This window comes from Myotis nattereri, assembly GCF_964212035.1.
Source record: "Myotis nattereri genome assembly, chromosome: 3".
In the NCBI taxonomy this organism is placed as follows: Eukaryota; Metazoa; Chordata; class Mammalia; order Chiroptera; family Vespertilionidae; genus Myotis; species Myotis nattereri.
In genome coordinates this window covers 111,295,932-111,315,719 of record NC_138077.1, presented here as the reverse complement: position 1 = coordinate 111,315,719, position 19,788 = coordinate 111,295,932, and the positions used below count along the sequence as shown (strand labels likewise).

Sequence of the window (19,788 nt, the reverse complement as noted above, 5' to 3'; positions counted from 1 at the left end):
CAAACAATGTCTCATTGACATGTAATACTTTTTAAAAGAGACCAATATTACTCCTCTGAATTAAAAGAAACTGAATTTTACCCTTAAAATTAAAATTTAATCAAAAGAATAAAAGGAATAAGTCCAGCAATTTTACTGCTACCTAGAGAAAATAAGACAAAATAAGAACATGGCTAAACCAACCACTGGTTGCTCATTTTAATTATTTTTACCAAATAAAAAAAATCTTAAAACACTGAAAAATGGAAACTATGAGTGAGGAGTAAGTCGATGCTGCACAGACATACACGCAGGAACAAACTGTAATTATAACTAAAATACAGAAAAACTTCCTGAATAATCAACAGAAGACTTGATGAACAGAACCCTGATCCCGACGATGAAAAGAGGAAACCGAATAGAGATTGGTAGGAGGGGAGGAGGCACTGGTGGGCTGGTGGGCTCCCACAGATAACAACTGAAGTTCAGGAAAGATATCTCAGCTGTGAGGGATTGCCACTGAGAACTCTGGGGTCTAATCCCCAAGCTGGGACCCCCAGCAGAGAGCACCAGAACTGAGAAGGGTACACACATAACAGATGGCTGTAAAAAGCAGTGGGGTTGCTGTCTCCCAAGGAGAGACAGCTTGGAATTCAGGCACTCTCATAAAGTGCCAACACACAAAATCACCTTGTGCTCTGGCAGAGGGAGGGCAGAGTGGACTGGAGTTATGTGAGCAGAAGCCAGGATTGGGGGCTTTGGGGTTAGATCTCAGAAGGCAGAAACCTTAGTCTCCTGTGCTGACTCATTCATTCATGCAGACATTGACTATACAGGTAGCTTTGCCTTGGAGAAAGACAGCTGATGACCACCCTATTGGAAAACACCTTATCCCACTGGGTGTAATTTCTGAGACCCAATAATAGACTGAGAATAACAGTTAGCTTCCACACAGAAGCAATTGCCCCACTCTGTGAAAAACTATCACCACACCTAAGAATGATTGCCTGAGGGCTATTCAAGATGTAATCATATCAGTCTGTAGGCAGAGGCAGTCTCTGGAGGCTTTGAGTATTTCCCTGATCTAATTGAGTATTTCCCAGTCTAATTAGCATTTGACACTGCCCTGCACTAGAGATTGAGAGATGTAGCAGACCTCCCTAATACATAGTCACAAACCCAAAAAGGCAGCAAAAATGAGGAGACAAAGAAACAACCCACAAATGAAAGAACAAGAGAATTCCCCAGAAGAAGAGATAAATGAAATGGAGATAAGAAATTTATCTGATACAGAATTCATAATAATGATGGTAAAGATGCTCAACAGCATGAGAAAAGGTATAGTTAACTATGAATAAAGAAATAAAGAATTAAATATCAAAAATAAAGAACACATTGCAAGGAATACACAGCAGATTAGGGGAATCTGAGGATTGAATCAGTGAAATAGAAGACAGTGTTGAAAAAAATCACTCAATCAGAGAACCAAAAAGAAAAAAAACAAAGAAAAAAAATAGGAGGACAGCTTAAAGGAGTTGTGGGACAATGTGAACCGTAACAATATTAGAATACCAAGAGTGCCAGAAGAGGCAGAAATGGAGTAAGGTATAGAGAAAGTATTTGAAGAAATAATGGCAGAAAATTCCCTAATATAGTAAAGGAAAAAATCACACAAGTCGAGGAGGCACAGATAACCTCAAGCAAGAACCCCAAAAAGGCCTACACCCAGGCACATCATAATTAAAATACGAAAAATAAAAGACAAAGAGAGAATCTTAAAGGCAGTAAGAGAAAACCAAACTGTTACCTACAAAAGGGTGTCAACCAATAAGGCTGACACCGATTTCTTCTCAGAAACTCTGCAGGCCAGAGGGAATGGCATGAAGTACTCAAAGTAATGAAAAGAAAGGATCTGAAACCAAGATTACTGTACCCAGCAAGATTATCATTCAAAATATATGGTCAAATAAAGGGCTTCCTGGACAAAAAAAAAGGCTAAAGGAGTACATCACCACCAAGCCAGCATTACAAGAAATGCTTAAAGGGACTGCTGTAATGAAAAGAAGAAATAGAGAGAGAAACCTAGGCATACAGAATTAAAATGGAATGAGATTCTGCCCCCACCCTATTTACTGGGTGTTTGGTGTTTGTATTTGTTTGGTTTATCTATTGCTTCTGTGGTTCTCTCTCTCTCTCTCTCTCTCTCTCTCTCTCTCTCTCTCTCTCTATATATATATATATATATATATATATATATATATATACATATATATATATATATTCTCCTTTTTCTTTTATCTATCTTTTCTTTTTTTTCTCTCTCTCTCTCCCTCTCTTAGATATCACTTGTACTCTCTTTTCTCTCCCCGAATTCTCTTTTCTCAGGGGGTCACTTATATTGGGGTTATCGGTGTTGTGAGTACATTCATGCTTTGTTCCCCTTGAGTCATGTCTTGTTAAGGTAAATTTTATCCTGTCTGGCTAAAGTGCTAGAGAGCAAGCGACATAACCAGACACCTGGAGAGGAGGAGCAGCGATGCGTGCAGATGACTCCCGTCCAAAGAGCAGCAGCCGTGCAAGCAGCCCACCGCCATCCGAGGAGCAGCAGACTTGCAATAAACCTGTCCAAGTCCAAGGAGCAGTAGCCCAACAAGCAGCCCACCACATCAGAGGAACAACAGCAGCGTGCAGCCAGCCCCCATTCAAGGAACAGCAGCCATGTGAGAAGTCCGCCCCAGTTCAAGGAGTAGCAGCTACGTGTGTAACCCGCCCCCATTCAAGGAACAGCAGCCTCGTGATCAGCACACCCTGTGTCTAAGTAACAGCAGCTGAGTGAGAAGCCTCACCCCACCAGCCAGAGGAGCCAAGACAGCTGTGAACAGCACCCACCAGAGGAGCTGATGCCAACTGAGGAGCAACTGCTACCACAACTGCCCGAGGAACAACCACAGCCCGAGGAGCCACAGCCACCCAAGGAGCAGCCTCTGAATGACTCAACATCTAGATCTGTCGGTGAGATCAAACATGGGCAGACAAAGAAAACTCCAAAGGAAAGAAGAGGAGGACTCACCAGAGAAAAAGATAAGTGAAACAGAGGCACGCAACATGTCAGAAAAAGAATTCAGAGTAAGGGTCCTAGAGTGCATAAACCGGTTGGTGGAAAAAATCAACAACTTATGCAAGAATCAAAAAGAAACAGACGAAAAAGTCAACAACTTATGGAAGAATCAAAAATAAATGGATGAAAAAATCAATAACTGATGTAAAAACCAAGAAGAAATGAAGAGTGATATACCTGCAATAAAAAGCACCATTGAAAGTTTCAACAGTAGACTAGGAGAAGCCGAGGACCGAATTAGCGAATTAGAAGACAGGGAAACAAAACACACCCAACCTGAACTGCAATTGCAGAAAACAATTAAAAGACAGGAGGAGAGCCTAAGAGAGCTATGGAACAACATGAAATGAAACAACATATGAATAATAGGGATGTCAGAACAATAGAGGAACAAGGATTAGAAAACATATTGGAAGAAATAATATCAGAAAACTTCCTTGAGGTGGGGAAGAAAAAAGTCACACAAGCACAGAGAGTCCCAAACAAGATGAACCCCAAAAGACCCATGCCAATACACATCATAATTACCATGGCAAATGTTCAGGAAAAAGAGAGAATCTTACAGGCTGCAAGAGAGAGAGGGAAAGTTACATACACTGGATCTCCCGTTAGATTATCAAATGATTTCTCAACAGAAACACATCAGGCCAGAAAAGAGTGGACGAAAATTTACAAAGTGATACAAAGCAAAGGACCGAATCCAAGAATATTCTATCCAGCCAGGCTATCATTCAAAATTGAAGGGGAAATCAGGAGCTTTGGAGACAAAAAAAAAGGATAAGGGAATTTATCACCACCAAGCCAGCAATGCAAGAAATGCTAAAGGGACTGTTGTAAAAAGAAGAAATAAAAAGCTAAGAAAGAAAACAGGCACAAAAAATAGAAAGGGCTACAAACAAGTACCTTTCAATAATAACTTTAAATGTAAATGGACTAAATATTCCGATCAAAAGACATCAAGTGGCTGAATGGATAAAACAACATGACCCCTATATTAGCTGTCTACAAGAGACCCACCTCAGAATAAGAGACTCACAAGGACTGAAAGTGAAGGGATGTAAAAATATCTTTCAGGCAAATTGAAATGAAAAAAAGCTTGGGTAGCAATACTTATATCAGACAAGATAGATCTCAAAGTGAAGCCATAACAAGAGATAAGGAAGGCCACATCATAATACTGAAGGGATAGATACAACAAGAAGATATAACCCTTATAAACATATGTGCACCCAATGCAGGAGTACGCAAATACATAAAAAACTCCTCGAACATATCAAGGGAGAGATGTACAGCAATACACTCATAGTAGGGGACTTTATTACACCACTGATATCACTGGATAAATCCTCTCAACAAAAATTCATGAAGAAACTGCAATCCTAAATGACTCACTAGATCAGATGGACTTAATTGACATCTTCAGAACATTACACCCCAAAGCCACGGAATCTACGTTATTCTCAACTGCTCATGGGACATTTTCAAAAATAGACCACATATTGGGTCACAAGCAAAGTCTCCCCAAATTCAAGATGATTGAAATCATGCCAAGCATCTTCTCAGACCACAATGGAATAATAGTAGAAATAACCTACAATAAAAAACCCCAAAATACTCAAACACTTGGAAGCTGAATAGCATGTTATTAAATACTGATTGGGTTACCAATGAGATCAAAGAAGAAATTAAAAACATCCTGGAAACTAATGACAATGAAAACACAACAATCCAAAACCTTTGGGATGCAATGAAAGCAGTCCTGAGGGGGAAGTTTATAGATCAAAAGGCCTACTTTAAAAAAAAAACAAACAAGAAAAAATGGTAGTAAATCATCTAACTCTTCATCTCAAGGAATAAGAAAGAGAGCAACAAGAAGAGCCAAGAGTGAATAGAAGAAAGGAGATAATAAAGACCAGAGCAGAAATAAATGACATAGAGAGCAACAAAACAATACAGAAAATCAATGAAACGAAGAGCTGGTTCTTTGAAAGGCTAAACAAGATTGATGATCCTCTAGCCAGGCTCACCAAGAAGCAAAGAGAGAGGACCCAAATAAACAAAATCAGAAATGATGGAGGCAAAATAACAAGAGATACCAAAGAAATACAAATGATTATTAAAATATACTAAGGACAACTCTACTCCAACAAACTAGACAACATGGAGGAAACAGACAAATTCCTAGAAAAATACAACATCCCAACACCCAATCAGGAAGAATCTAAAAATCTCAACAGGCCAATAACTATGGAAGAAATTGAAGCAGTCATCAAAAAGCTTCTAGCAAACAAAAGCTCAGGGCCAGATGGCTTCACAGGGGAGTTTTATTAAACATTCAAGGAAGAACTAAAACCTACCCTATTCAGACTACTACAAAAAATTCAAGAGGATGGAACACTGCCAAGCTCATTTTATGAAGCCAGCATCACCCTAATACCAAAACAAGGGAAAGACAACACAATGAAAGAAAATTACAGGACAATATCCCTCATGAATATAGATGCCAAAATCCTCAAGAAAATCTTAGCAAATCAGATCCAGCAGTACCTCAGAAAGATCATACACCATGACCAAGTAGGATTTATCCCAGGGATGCAAGGATGGTACAATATCCACATATCAATAAACGTGATACATCACATAAACAAATTGAAAGAAATAAAACGACATGGTCATATCAATTGATGCAGAAAAAGCATATGACAAAATCCAACACCCATTTTTGATAAAAACTCTCAGCAAGGTGGGAATTGAAGGATCATACCTCAAGATAATAAATGCCATATATGACAAACCCACAGCCAACATCCTACTCAATGGACAAAAACTAACAGCATTTCCCCTAAGAACAGGAACAAGACAGGGATGCCCACTCTCATCACTCCTGTTCAACATAGTACTGGAAGTATTAGCCATGTGATCAGAAAAGAAAAAGAAATAAAAGGCATCCAAATTGGAAAAGAAGAATTAAAACTGTCCTTATTTGCAGATGGCATAATATTATACATAAAATACCCTAAAGACTCCATCAAAAAACTATTAGACTTAACAAATGAATTTGGCAATGTAGCAGGAAACAAAATTAATGCCAAGAAAACTATGGCATTTCTATACATCAATAGTGAATTTGCAGAAAGAGAGACTAAAAATGCAATCCCATCAACCATCGCACCAAAAAAGTTAAGATACCTAGGAATAAACTTAACTAAAGAGGTAAAAGACCGCTACTCAGAAAACTACAGGACGTTGAAAAAAGAGATAGAGGAAGACATAAACACATGGAAGAAGATACCATGTACTTGGATTGGTAGAATAAACATCATTAAAATGTCCATACTACCCAAAGCAATCTATAAATTCAACGCACTTCCCATTAAAATACCAATGGCATATTTCACAGACCTAGAACAAACTCTCCAAAAATTCATCTAGAATAAAAAAAGACCCCGAAGAGCTGCAGCAATACTGAGAAAGAACAAAGTAGGTGGGATCTCAATACCAGATATCAAGCTGTATTACAAAGCCACTGTTCTTAAAACTGCCTGGTACTGACACAAGAACAGACATATAGATCAATGGAACAGATCAGAGTGCCCAGAAATCGATCTGAACCCATATGCTCAATTAATATTTGACAAAGGAGTCAAGAACATACAATGGAGCCAAGATAGTCTCTTCAATAAATGGTGTTGGGAAAATTGGACAGATACATGCAAAAAAAATGAAACTAGACCACCAACTTACACCATACACAAAAACAAACTCAAAATGGATAAAGGAATTAAATGTACGACAGGAAACCATAAAAATACTAGAGGAATCCAAAAGCAACAAAATCTCAGACATATGCCGAAGCAATTTCTCTTCACTGATACAGTTCCTAGGGCATTGGAAACTAAAGAGAAAATGAACAAATGGGACTACATTAAAATAAAAAGCTTCTTCACAGCAAAAGAAACCATCAACAAAACAACAAGAAAGTCTACTGCATGGGAGAACATATTTGCCAATGTAATCACTGATAAGGATTTAATCTCAAACATTTACAGGAAACTCATACAACTTAAGAAAAGGAAGATAAACAATCCAATCAAAAAATGGGCAAAGGACCTAAATAGACACTTTTCAAAAGAGGACATTCGGAAAGCCAAGAGACATATGAAAACATGCTCAAAGTCACTAATCATCCGAGAAATGCAAATCAAAACAACAATGAGCTACCATCTCACAATTGTCAGAATAGCTATCATCAACAAATCAACAAACTACAAGTGCTTGAGAGGATGTGGAGAAAAAGGAACACTCGTGCACTGCTGGTGGGAATGCAGACTGGTGCAGCCACTATTGAAGACAGTATGGAGTTTCCTCAAAAAACTAAAAATGGAACTCCCATTTGACCCAGTGATCCCAGTTCTAGGAATATATCCCAAGAAATCAGAAACACCAATCAGTAAGGATATATGCACCCCTATGTTCATAGTTGCACAATTTACCATAGCTAAGATCTGGAAACAGCTTAAGTGCCCATCAGCAGATGAATGGATTAGAAAACTGTGGTACATCTACATGATGCAATACTATGCTGCTGTAAAAAAGAAGGAATTCTTACCATTTGCGACAGCATGGATGGAACTGGAGAGCATTATGCTAAGTGAAATAAGCCATTCAATGAAAGAAAAATACCACATGATCTCACTCATTTATGGATAATTAAGACCATTATAAACTGATGAGCAAAAATAGATACAGAGGCAGAGCAACATCAAACAAACTGTCAAACTACAGCGGGAATGCTGGGGAGGGTTTGGGGGTGGCAGCATGGGGGAAGAGATCAACTGAAGGACTTGTATGCATGCACTCAAGCATAATCAAGGGACACAAGTCACTTGGGGGTATGGGAGGCTAGGGGAGGGTCAAGGGGAGAAAAAAAGGGAGACATATATAATACTCTTTGTAACATTTTAATCAATAAAACAATTTAAAAAAACAAAAATAATTAAAATGGAATGAAATAAATAAGCACCTATCAATAATAACCTTAAATGTAAATGGATTAAGTGTTCCATCAAAAGACATAGGGTAGCTGATTTGATCTAAAAACATGAACCAACTATATATCCTGTCTACAAGAGACCCACAGAGGATGAGAGTGAAGGGATGGAAAAGAACTGTCCATGCAAATGAAAAAGAAAAGAAAAGCTGGAATAGCAATACTCATATGACAAAATACATTTCAAAATGAAGGCCATAACAAGAGATAAAAAGGTCACTACAGAATACTAAAGGGATTGATCCAATAAGAGGATATAATCATGCTAAATATATATGTACCCAGTATAGGAGCACCTAAATATATATCTATATCTATATATCTATATCTATCTATATCTATATCTATATCTATATCTATATCTATATCTATCTATCTATATCTATATTTATCTATATCTATATCTATACCTTATATCTATATCTATATCTTTATCTATATCTATATCTATATACTGCTAGAGGACTTTAAAAGAGAAATTGACAAAAATAAAATCATAGTAGGGGACTTTAACACCTTGTTGACTTCACTGGATAGATGTTCTAGACAATAACTTAACAAGGAAATAGTGACTTGAAAGGAAACACTGGATCATATGGATTTAATAGATATTTATAGAACATTTCACCCCAAAGTAGCAGAACACATTCTTTTTAAGTGCACATGGATCATACACAAAGAGAGACCACATGTTAGGACAGAAAACAAGTCTCTACAAGTTCAAGAAGATTGAAATCATATCACGCATCTTCTCAAATCACAGTGGAATGAAATTAGAAATGAACTATAGTAAAAACACACAAAATTATTCCATGTTATTAAACAACTAGCGGTCGGTTGCACAAAATGTGTGCATGGATGTGGTCCCTCAGCCTGGCCAGTTATTGAAGCATAAGCGTCTGGCATGGAAGGGCAGGTCCCAGCTGACCTCTGGGCCCTGGGCAGCACCTGGGCCCCCACTTGCCTTGGCCTGGTGCAGCCAACTCACCTACTCCACCCTCCCACCATGGTTCGGGGCCTATTGGGGCTGGCAGTGCCTCCACTGCCGCCGCTGCCAGTGCAGTGTCGCCAAAGCCTGCCATGTTCTGCACTGCGTGCCCCATAGCACGTCATAGCGAGTGGTCAAACTCCTGGTCTCCTCATCAAACGACCGCCCAAGGGGAATATTTGCAAATTAGACTTTTATTATATAGGATGTTATTAAACAATGAATGGCTTACCAATGAGATCAAGAAAGAAATAAAAAAACTTCCTGGAAACAAATGAAAATGAACACAAAACAGCACAAAATCTCTGGGATACAGCAAAAGCAGTCATCAGAGGGAAGTTCATAGCACTACAGACCAACCTCAAAAAAATAAGGAAAATTAAAAATAAACTATTTAACCCTACAACTTAAAGAACTAGAAAGAGAACAACAAGAAAAGCCCAGAGTAAGTATAAGGAAGGAAATAATAAAGATTAGAGCAGAAATAAATAACAGAGACTAAAAAAACAAATAAATAAAAAAACCCCTGTGAACCCAAGAGCTAGTTCTTTGAAAGGATAAACAATATTGATGAACCGTTACCCACCAAAGAGAGAGGACCCAAATAAATAAAATCAGAAATAAAAGTGGAGAAGTAACCACTAGCACTGTGGAAATACAAAGGATTGTAAGAAAATACTAAGAACAACTATATGCGAACAAGCTGGACAATGTGGATTAAATGGAAAAATTCATAAAAAAATGCAATCTTCCAAAACTGAATGAGAATCAGAAAACCTGAATAGGCCAATAACAACTAATGAAATAGAAGCAGTAATCAAAAAACTCCCATCAAACAAAAGCCCACAACCAGATGGCTTTACAGGGGAGTTTTAGCAAACATTCAAAGAACTAACACCAATATTCCTCAAACTATTCCAAAAAATACAGGAGGAAGGAACGCTTCCAAGCTCTTTCTATGAGGCTAGCATTATCCTAATTCCAAAACCATGTAAAGACAATACAAAGAACATTACAGGCCAATATCCCTGATGCACATAGATCCTAAAGTCCTCAACAAAATAATAGGAAATCAGATCCAGCAATATTTTAAAAAGATCATATACCATGACCAAATGGGATTTATTCCAGGGATTCAAAGATGGTATAACATTCACAAATCAATAAACAAATACATCACATAAACAAACTGAAAGACAAAAATCACATGAGCATATCAATAGATGTAGAGAACGCATTTGACAAAATCCAACATACATTTTTGATAAAAACTCTCAGCAAAGTGGAGATAGAGGGAGCATATCTGAACATGATAAAGGCTTATATGACAAATCTGCAGCCAACATCATATTCAATGGGCAAAAACTAAAATCATATTCCCTAAGAACAGGAACAAGACAGGGATGTCCGCTTTCACCACCCGTATTCAAAATAGTATTGGAAGTCCTAGCCATATCGATCTGACAAGAAGAAGAAATAAAAGGCATCCAAATGGGAAAGTAGGAAGTAAAATTCTCATTATTTGCAGATGACATGATCTTGTACATGGAAAACCCTAAAGAGTCCACCAAAAAACTACTAGATTTAATAAATGAATTTGGCAATTAGCAGGTTACAAAATGAATACCCAAAAATCAATGGCCTTTTTTATACACCAATAATGAATTCTCAGAAAGAAAAACTAAACGAACAATTCCATTTACCAATGCAACAAAAAATTAAGATCCTTAGGAATAAATTTAACGAAGGAGGTAAAAGACTTGTATTCGGAAAATGACAGTAACTTGTAAAAGAGATAGACGAAGACATAAATAAGGGGGAAAATATTCTGTGTTTATGAATTGGCAGAGTCAACATCATAAAAAGTCCATACTACCCAAGACAATCTAAAGATTCAATGCAATCCTCATTGAAGTACCAACAGCATATTTCACAGAACTAGAAAAATACTCCAAAAATTTATATGAAATCAAAAAATACCCCAAATAGGTTTAGAAATTCTGAGAAAGCAGAAAAAAGTTGGAGGAAACACAATACCAGATATCAAGTTATACTACAAAGTCACCGTAATCAAAACAGCCTGGTAGTGGCACAAGAACAGGCATAGAGATCAATGGAACAGAACAGAGAGCCCAGAAATTGACCCAAGCCATTCAACTCAATTAATTTTTGACAAAGGAGGCAAGAGCATACAATTGAGTCAAGACATTCTCTTCAATAAATGGTGTTGGGAATATTGGGCAGATACATGCAAAAAATAAATAAATAAAAAAGAAAAGAAAATAGGCCACCAACTTACACCATACACAATAATAAACTCAAAATGGATAAAAGACTTAAATGTAAGTCATGGAACCATAAAAATCCTAGAAGAAACCATAGGCAGCAAAATCTCAAACACCTCTCATAGCATTATATTTACAGATAAATCTAGTTCAAAGAAACTAAGGAGGAAAATAAACAAATGGGAATACATCATGATAAAAAGCTTCTGCACAGCAAAAAAAACCATCAACAAAACAAAAAGGGAGCCCACTGTATGGGAATACATATTTGGCAATTATACATTGATAAAGTATTAACATCTAAAATATATGAGGCATTCATACAATTTAACAAAAGGAAGACAAACAATCCAATTAAAAAATGGGCAAAGTACCTAACTAGACACTTCCCCAAAGTGGACATACAGATGGCCAAGAGACATATGAAAACATGCTCAAAGTCACTGATCATCAGGGAGATGCAGATTAAAATGACAGTAAGGTATCTCACGCTTGTCAGAATGACTTCCACCAACCAATTATCTAATGACAAGTGCTGGTGGAGAAAAGGGAATCCTAGTACACTGCTGGTGGGAATGCAGTCTGGTGCAGCCATTATTGAAAACAGTACGGTGTTTCCTCAAAAAATTACATATGGAATTGCCATTTGACCCCATTTCTAGGAATATATCCCATGAAACCCAAAACACCAATCAGAAAGAATGAATGCACCCTTATGTTCATAGTAGCACAATTTACAACAGTTCAGATCTGAAAACAGCCCAAGTGCCCATCAGTAGATGAGTGGATAAAAAAACTGTGGTACATTTATACCATGGCGTACTATACAGAAGTAAAAAAGAAGAATCTATTACCCTTTGAGATAGCATGGAGAGGCCTAGAGAGTATCATGCTAAGTGAAATACGTCAGCCATAGAAAGAGAAGTATTGTAGGATCTCACTCATGTGGAATCTAATTAACAAAATAAACTGATGACTGGAGTGGATCCAGTGACATGGAAGCATGGAACAGAGTTGTGAAATTTCTGAGGGAAGATGGGGGTAAGTGGGTGGGTGGGAGGTAACCAACCAAAGACCTTGTATGCATATATGCATAATACATGGATGCAGTCAGTAGGGTAGTAAGTGCCTACTGGGGGGTGGGTAGTGCTGGAGGGTGATGGTGGAGGGGTGAAGGGGACATATGTAATACTTTCAACAATTACGATTAAAAAATGAAGGAAAAAACACTAAACAATTCAATTTTAATCCTGTGATCAATCTTCTCTGATGAAAAATACATGCAAGCAGACCATGACATTTTACAGTTTTTCAAAAATTATATTCCCTTATTTTTTGTATAAGTCCCAAACATCCTAAAAAAATGACAAGTAATTACAGTTGACCCTTTAACAACATGGGTTGGGACTACCTGAGTCCACTTAGATACGGACTTTTTTCAATATAAAGTTGGCCCTCTATATCCCTGAATTTCCTATATGTGTATTCAACCAACTGTGGATAGGAAATAGTAATTTTGATCCAAGGATGAGAATCAACATATGTGGAAGGCCAACTATATGCACTATTTTACACCATTTTATATAAGACTTGAGTATCCATGAATTTTGCTAATTGGAATCAATTTCCCTCAGACACTAAGTGATTACTGAAGTTTTTGGGGAGTCAAAAGTTATGTGTGAATTTCTAACTATGGGAGGATCAGTGCACTTAACCCCATGCTGTCCAATGGTCAAATGTGCATCTATTTTCATAGTTATGTGATATATATTTTATACTAGAGGCCTGGTGCACAAAAATTTGTGCACTCGGGAGGGTCCCTCAGCCCAGCCTGTGCCCTCTTGCAGTCTGGGACCCCTCGGGGAATGACCACCTGCTGGCATAGGCCTGCTCCCTGGAAGATTGGGCCTAAGCTGGCAGTCAGACATCCCTCTGGCAGCCCAGGAGCCCTCAGGAGATGTCCACTTGCCAGCGGGGAGCAGGCCTAGCTGCAATCAAACATCCTTAGCACTGCTGAAGAGGCGGGAAAGGCTCCCACCACCACTGCTGTACTGGCAGCTCTCAGCCTGGCTTGTGGCTGAGCAGAGCTCCCCCTGTGGTAGCACACTGACCACCAGGGGGCAGCTCCTGCATTGAGCGTCTGGCCCCTGGTGGTCAGTGTGTGTCATAGTGACCAGTCATTCCCAGTCTTTCTGCTGTTAGGGTCAATTTTCATATTACCCTTTTATTATATAGGATAGAGGCCTGGTGCACGGGTGGGGGCCAGCGGGTTTGCCCTGAAGGGTATCCTGGATCAGGGTGAGGGTCCCGCTGGGGTGCCAGGTCAGCCTGGGTGAGGGGCTGATGGCTGTTTTCAGGCTGGCCAAACCGCCCAGCGGGGACCCTCACCCCATGAGGGTGTGGACAGCCTGGGTGAGAGGCTGATGGTTTTTTGCAGGCTGGCCACAGCACCCAACCACCCAAGTTCCCAGTGGAGGCTGGCTGGAAGCAGGTATCTGGGATTTATTTAGCTTCTATAATTGAAACTTTGTTGCCTTTTGTGGAGGCCACAGCTGGCCAGGGCTGGCAGGAAGCTCAGCTTCCTCCATTGCCAGGGCAACCAAGCCTCCTGCTTGCTCCAGCTCTGTGGCTGCCGGCCGCCATCTTGGTTGGGTTAATTTGCATATAATCGCTCTGATTGGCTGGTGGGCATGGCTTGGGCATAGCAAAGGTATGGTCAATTAGCATCTTTGTCTTTTATTAGTGTAGATGATTTATATTTTTCTATTAAACTCACATATTTCAAAAAATTAAATTTCTCATATTTTGAACTTTTCCTTATATGGAAACATGTCCACTCTCTATGATGGAGATTTTTTAAATTTAATGATATACTTAGAAACTAAACTCATGTCCCTTAAATAACTCTCAATATATTATTCATGGCTCTGGCTAGCTCAGGGGTGGGCAAACTTTTTGACTCGAGGGCCACAATGGGTTCTTAAACTGGACTCAGAAGAAGGAGCTGCGGCCGTGTTTCCCGACGTTGCCATGGTAACACTGCTGCTGGTGAAGGAGCGGAGGGGAGAGCAAGAGAACCCTCCGCTCTTTCGGCTCCGCGGGACGGATGGAACAGCCGTACTTTGCCCACGGCTGGGCTAGCTCCATTGGTTGCATTGTTCCCTGCACCAAAAGGTTGTTGGTTCAATTCCTGGTCAGAGCACATGGCCACAATCTCAGCTAGAGGGCTTGTAGTAGGCAGCCAATTGATATCAGTGTTTCCCTTTATCTCTCTCCTTCTCCCTTCTTCTCTCTCTGGAAATCAATAAAACTATTTTTTTAAAATATTTTATTCATGAAATTACATAAACTTTTATTGAGTGTATTTAGATTTTCTACCATCTCTTTAAGTACTTTATTACAAAACTAGAGGCCCGGTGTATGAATTTGTGCACGGGTAGAGTCCCTCGGCCTGGCAGCTTATCAGGGCCATTTGGGGGGCCATCCAGTTGGGGATAGGGACCGTGGGAGGTTGGCAGCTGGGAGGAGGGACCATGGGAGGTTAGCTGGCTCGGGGGAGGGACCACGGGAGGATGGCCAGCTGGGAGGAGGGACTGCAGAAGGTTGGCCAGCCATGGAAGGTTGGCTGTGGGAGAGCACTGACCATCAGGGGGCAGCTCCTGCATTGAGCATCTGCCCCTTGGTGGTCAGTGAGCATCAGCAACTGGTTGACTGGTCATTCGGTAATTCGGTCTTAACAGTCGCTTAGGCTTTTATATATATAGAAGCATGAGCATTATGTTTTGATGCCCTTGTATGATCTCTTTCCCACTTAATAAATACTTTTCCTTAGTGAAACCTGCTCCCAGAGGCACTCACATGGTAGGTGTCTCTTTGCTATGTCTACAATACTGTGCATCTGTCTGAAATTTAATTTCTGAGTAGAAATATCATGATCTAGATTAATTTACATATTTCCTTATGCATGTTATGTTTGGGGGGAAATCATAAATACAAAATAAAACATCACAGAGTTCTACAGAAAAATAATTTTTAAACTAACTAGAACTTAACAATAATTTAAAAGATTAGTCTTACTGAAGGCCTGACAGTTTTGAGGCAGAAGCAGCACCAATCTACAATTCTAGTGTTCTGACAAGAAGTCAAGACTGAAAAGCCGGCTTTTGAAAATGGCGGAGGTTTAGACGGACGTGTCGGTGCCTTGTCCCGGAGCAGATAAGGGCAAGCAGCTGAAACGGGTAACATACAGCCTGAATAAGCAGAGGAGATTCAGCTGAGAGACAGTCTGCAGCCAGGAAAGACAGAGGACTCCTAGAAAAAGGGAACGGTTAGAGATTGAGGCTGAAACCTCACCCAAAGCACCCGCTCAGCCACGGAGACCTCACCATGTTGAGTGGCTGTTACCAGCATCCAGAGATCGGCTACTAACCTGGAAACAACGGCTCTCAAGCAGAGCGACTAGATGAACTCAGACGAGCCCTTCTTCTCCCCACGGAAAGGTTAGACTTCCCCCAAAGGTGCGGTTTGCAATTTAGGTTGGAGAGTGGAACACGCACAGGGGGGAAAGCTGCGCACCACAAAGTCCGCAGCTGTTGGGGCCAGCGTGACCCACGAGAGTGGAAGGGCTCCCCCAGGCCTTCTGGCAGAAGGGAACACTATAAATAAGCCCATAGTTGGACTGGATGCAAACAGGCAGCCTCAGATTTTGCCAGTCTGCCATCTACTGGGTGCCAGGGGCCAGAGCGAGTGCAGAGACTCCGCGCAGATCTGGAAGGTGGAGCCCTGCGAGTTTGCACAGCTTCCCAGGATCTTGTTTTTACACTTCCTCTTAAATCTGTGCGTTTGATTGTTGAACCCAGTGCATGGGATTACCCAGTTAGGGTCACTCATAGAGCCTGTAGGAGAAGGTTGTTTTTGGGGACCCTGGGAAACAGAGCGGGGAGTGACGACTGGGGAACCAGCTCTGGGCAGAGGACTTTCCCAAGCCAGTTTCAGGTACAATAGAGAACTCCGGGTCATAGAGGACTTATAGCCTTGGAGGTGAATCCAGACATACTGCCACCCAGAGGCAGAGCCATGAACTGACTCTTCTGTAAACACAGATAAAGGCAGTCTGAGGAACCAATACAGCCTGCCTTAAAATCAGGACTGTGGCTTATAACACGGAGGAACAGTGTATCGGAGGGAAATTCAACATTCTCCTGAATACCTGGCATAACAAAAAGAAGAGTAGAAGATCTGAAGCACCTTCATTACTGCACATTTCTAATTATTTTTTTATTATTTTTTCACCTTTTAAATAAGAAACCATTTTTTTCTTTTTTCATCACCTGATTTTGCCTTTTTAATTACTACATTTTTATTTTTAACCAGTATTATTACTGCTACCATTTTACCATTTTTTAAAGTGTCATTTTATTTTCTCTTTATTTTATTTTTGGACTAGTGTTCTCCATTCTATTTTCATCGTCCCTTTAGCATTATTTTTCTCTACCTCAATTTTGCGTCTGTGCTAAAACCCTCTTCCCCACTTTTCGCCTTCTGTTGTCCTGTTTCTCTTACCCTATTCCTGCTTTAGATTTTCCCTAGTCTTTTTACCCCCTGTCAAAATTTCACCCTACTTATATATCCTATTTCCAATCCCCTGCTCTAAATCCTTATACACCTCTGCCTTATCTTTCTTCACTATCCAAATTTTTCTTCTTCTTCTTTTCTCTGTTTTGTTGTTGTTTGCTTGATTGTTCAGTATATTGGGGGTTTTTTTAGGATTGTTTGTGAGGTTTTTCTGCTTTTTCTTTTCATGTTTCTGTTCCCCACCTCCCCCCGCCCCCCGCCCCCGGTTATTTTTATGCTTCTGTTTTCCCTTGCCCCACTTGATATTATTGGTTGTTTGTAGTTTGTATTCATCTCCAGGGATCCATTAATGGAATTTGTTGGGATTAGTGGCAGTTCTATCAGAGTTTTCTCTTCATATAAATAGTCTCCTCCCCTCTTCTACTTCATTCTCTCTTCTCTCTTACTTTTTTTTCCTTTCCCTTTTTCCAATTTCATTTTTGCACTCCTTTTTTTCTGTTTTCTCTTCTATCTTCTTCTCTTCTTTCTTCCTTACCCCTAACTCTCTTAGCTCAGGTGGCCACCTTTATTTGGGGTTAATAATGCCGTAAATACATTTGTGTTCAGTGCCTGGTTCATTGTGTCTTGTTGTGTTGTATTTTGTGCCTTTCAATCAACGCAGCGGATCCAAGCAACAGTGGCATCCTGATCACCACATGCTCTGTCTGAGTAACAGTTGCTGGGTGTGAAGCCTCCCTCCACCATCCAGAAGAGCCAATACAGCTGTGAACAGCACCCACCAGGAGACCTGCTACCAATGGAGGAAGAGCTGCTACCACACCACCCAAGGAGCAACCACAGCCCGAGGAGCCACGGCCACCCAGGGAGAAGCCACTGCATAACCCAACAACTAGATAGGTCGGTGAGATCAAACATGGCTAGACAAAGAAACCCCAAAAGGAAAGAAAAGGAGGGCTCTCCAGAAAAGCAGCTAAGCGATACAGAGGCATGCAACCTCACAGAAAAAGAATTCAGAATAAGGGTCCTAGAGAGCATAAACCAGATGGAGGAAAAAATCAACAACTTATGCAAGAAGCAAGGAGAAAAAGATGCCAAAACCGGTTTGGCTCAGTGGATAGAGCGTCGGCCTGTGGACTGAAAGGTCCCAGGTTCAATTCCGGTCAAGGGCATGTACCTGGGTTGCGGGGACATCCCCAGTAGGGGATGTGCAGGAGGCAGCTGATCAATGTTTCTCTCTCATCGATGTTTCTAACTCTCTATCTCTCTCCCTTCCTCTCCGTAAAAAAATCAATAAAATATACTTTTAAAAAATATTTAAGAAGAAACAGATGAAAAGATGAATAACTTATGTTAGACCCAAGAAGAAATGAAGAGTGATATAGCTTCAATAAGAAACACCATTGAAAGTATCAAGAGTAGACTAGGAGAAGCAGAGGACCAAATTAGTGAATTAGAAGACAAGGAAGCAAAACACACCCAAACTGTACTTAAATAGGAGAAAAAAACTAAAGAACAGGAGGAGAGTCTAAGAGAGTGTTGGAACAACATGAAATGGAACAACATACGAATAATAGGGGTGCCAGACCAACAGAAAGAGGAACAAGGATTAGAAAACCTATTCAAAGAAATAATATCAGAAAACTTTCCTTAGGTGGGGAAGAAAAAAGTCACACAAGCCCAGAGAGTACCAAACAAGGTGAAACCAAAAAGACCCACACCACGACACATCATAATTACCATGGCAAATGTTCTAAACAAAGAGAGAATCTTACAGGCTGCAAGAGAGAGAAGGAAAGTTACATACAAGGGATCTCCCATTAGATTATCAAATGATTTCTCAACAGAAACACATCAGGCCAGAAAAGAATAGAAGGAAATTTGCAAAGAGATACAAAGCAAAGGACTGAATCCAAGAATACTCTATCTAGCCAGGCTATCATTCAAAATTTAAGGGGAAATAAGAAGCTTCACAGACAAAAAAAGGCTAAGAGAGTTTATCACCACCAAGCCAGCAATGCAAGAAATGCTACAGGGACTGGTGTAAAAAGAATAAATAAAAAGCTCAGAAAGAAAACAGCCAAACAAAAAAAGAAATGGCTACCAACAAGTACCTTTCAAAAAAAACTTTTAATGTAAATGGACTAAATGCTCCAACCAAAAGACATTGAGTGGCTGAATGGATAAAAAATCATGACCCATACATTGCTGTCTACAAGAGACCTACCTCATTAGAAGGGACTCACATGGACTGAAAGTGAAAGGATGGAAAAATATTGTTCAGGCAAAAGAAATGAAAAGAAAGCCGGGGTAGCAATACTTATATCGGACAAAATAGACCTCAAAGTGAAGGCCATAAAAAGAGATATGGAAGGCCACTTAATAATATTAAAGGAATCAATACAATAAGAAGATATAACCCTGGTAAAGATATATGCACCCAATGCAGGAGCACGAAAATACATAAAAAAAACTCCTGGAAGATATCAAAGGAGAGATCGACAACAATACAATCATAGTAGGGGACTTTAATACACCACTGACAACACTGGATAAATCCTCTAGACAAACAATCAGTAAAGAAATAACAATCCTAAATGACTCACTAGATCAGATGGACTTAATATACATCTTCAGAACATTACACCCCAAACACAGAATATACGTTCTTCTCAACTGCTCACAGGACATCTTCAAAAATAGACCACATATTGTGTCACAAAGTCTCCCCAAATTAAAGAAGACTGAAATCATACCAAGCATCTTCTCAGACCACAAGAAATAAACTACAATAAAA

General features: G+C 39.8%; 1 protein-coding gene across 1 annotated transcript in view; it reads right to left on the bottom strand.

The window, feature by feature from the left end:
- PLOD2 (procollagen-lysine,2-oxoglutarate 5-dioxygenase 2) overlaps positions 1 to 19,788 on the bottom strand; it is a gene marked incomplete at its 5' end in the record, with an annotated part of 326,945 nt that overhangs the window by 130,826 nt on the left and 176,331 nt on the right. The window lies entirely within an intron of this gene.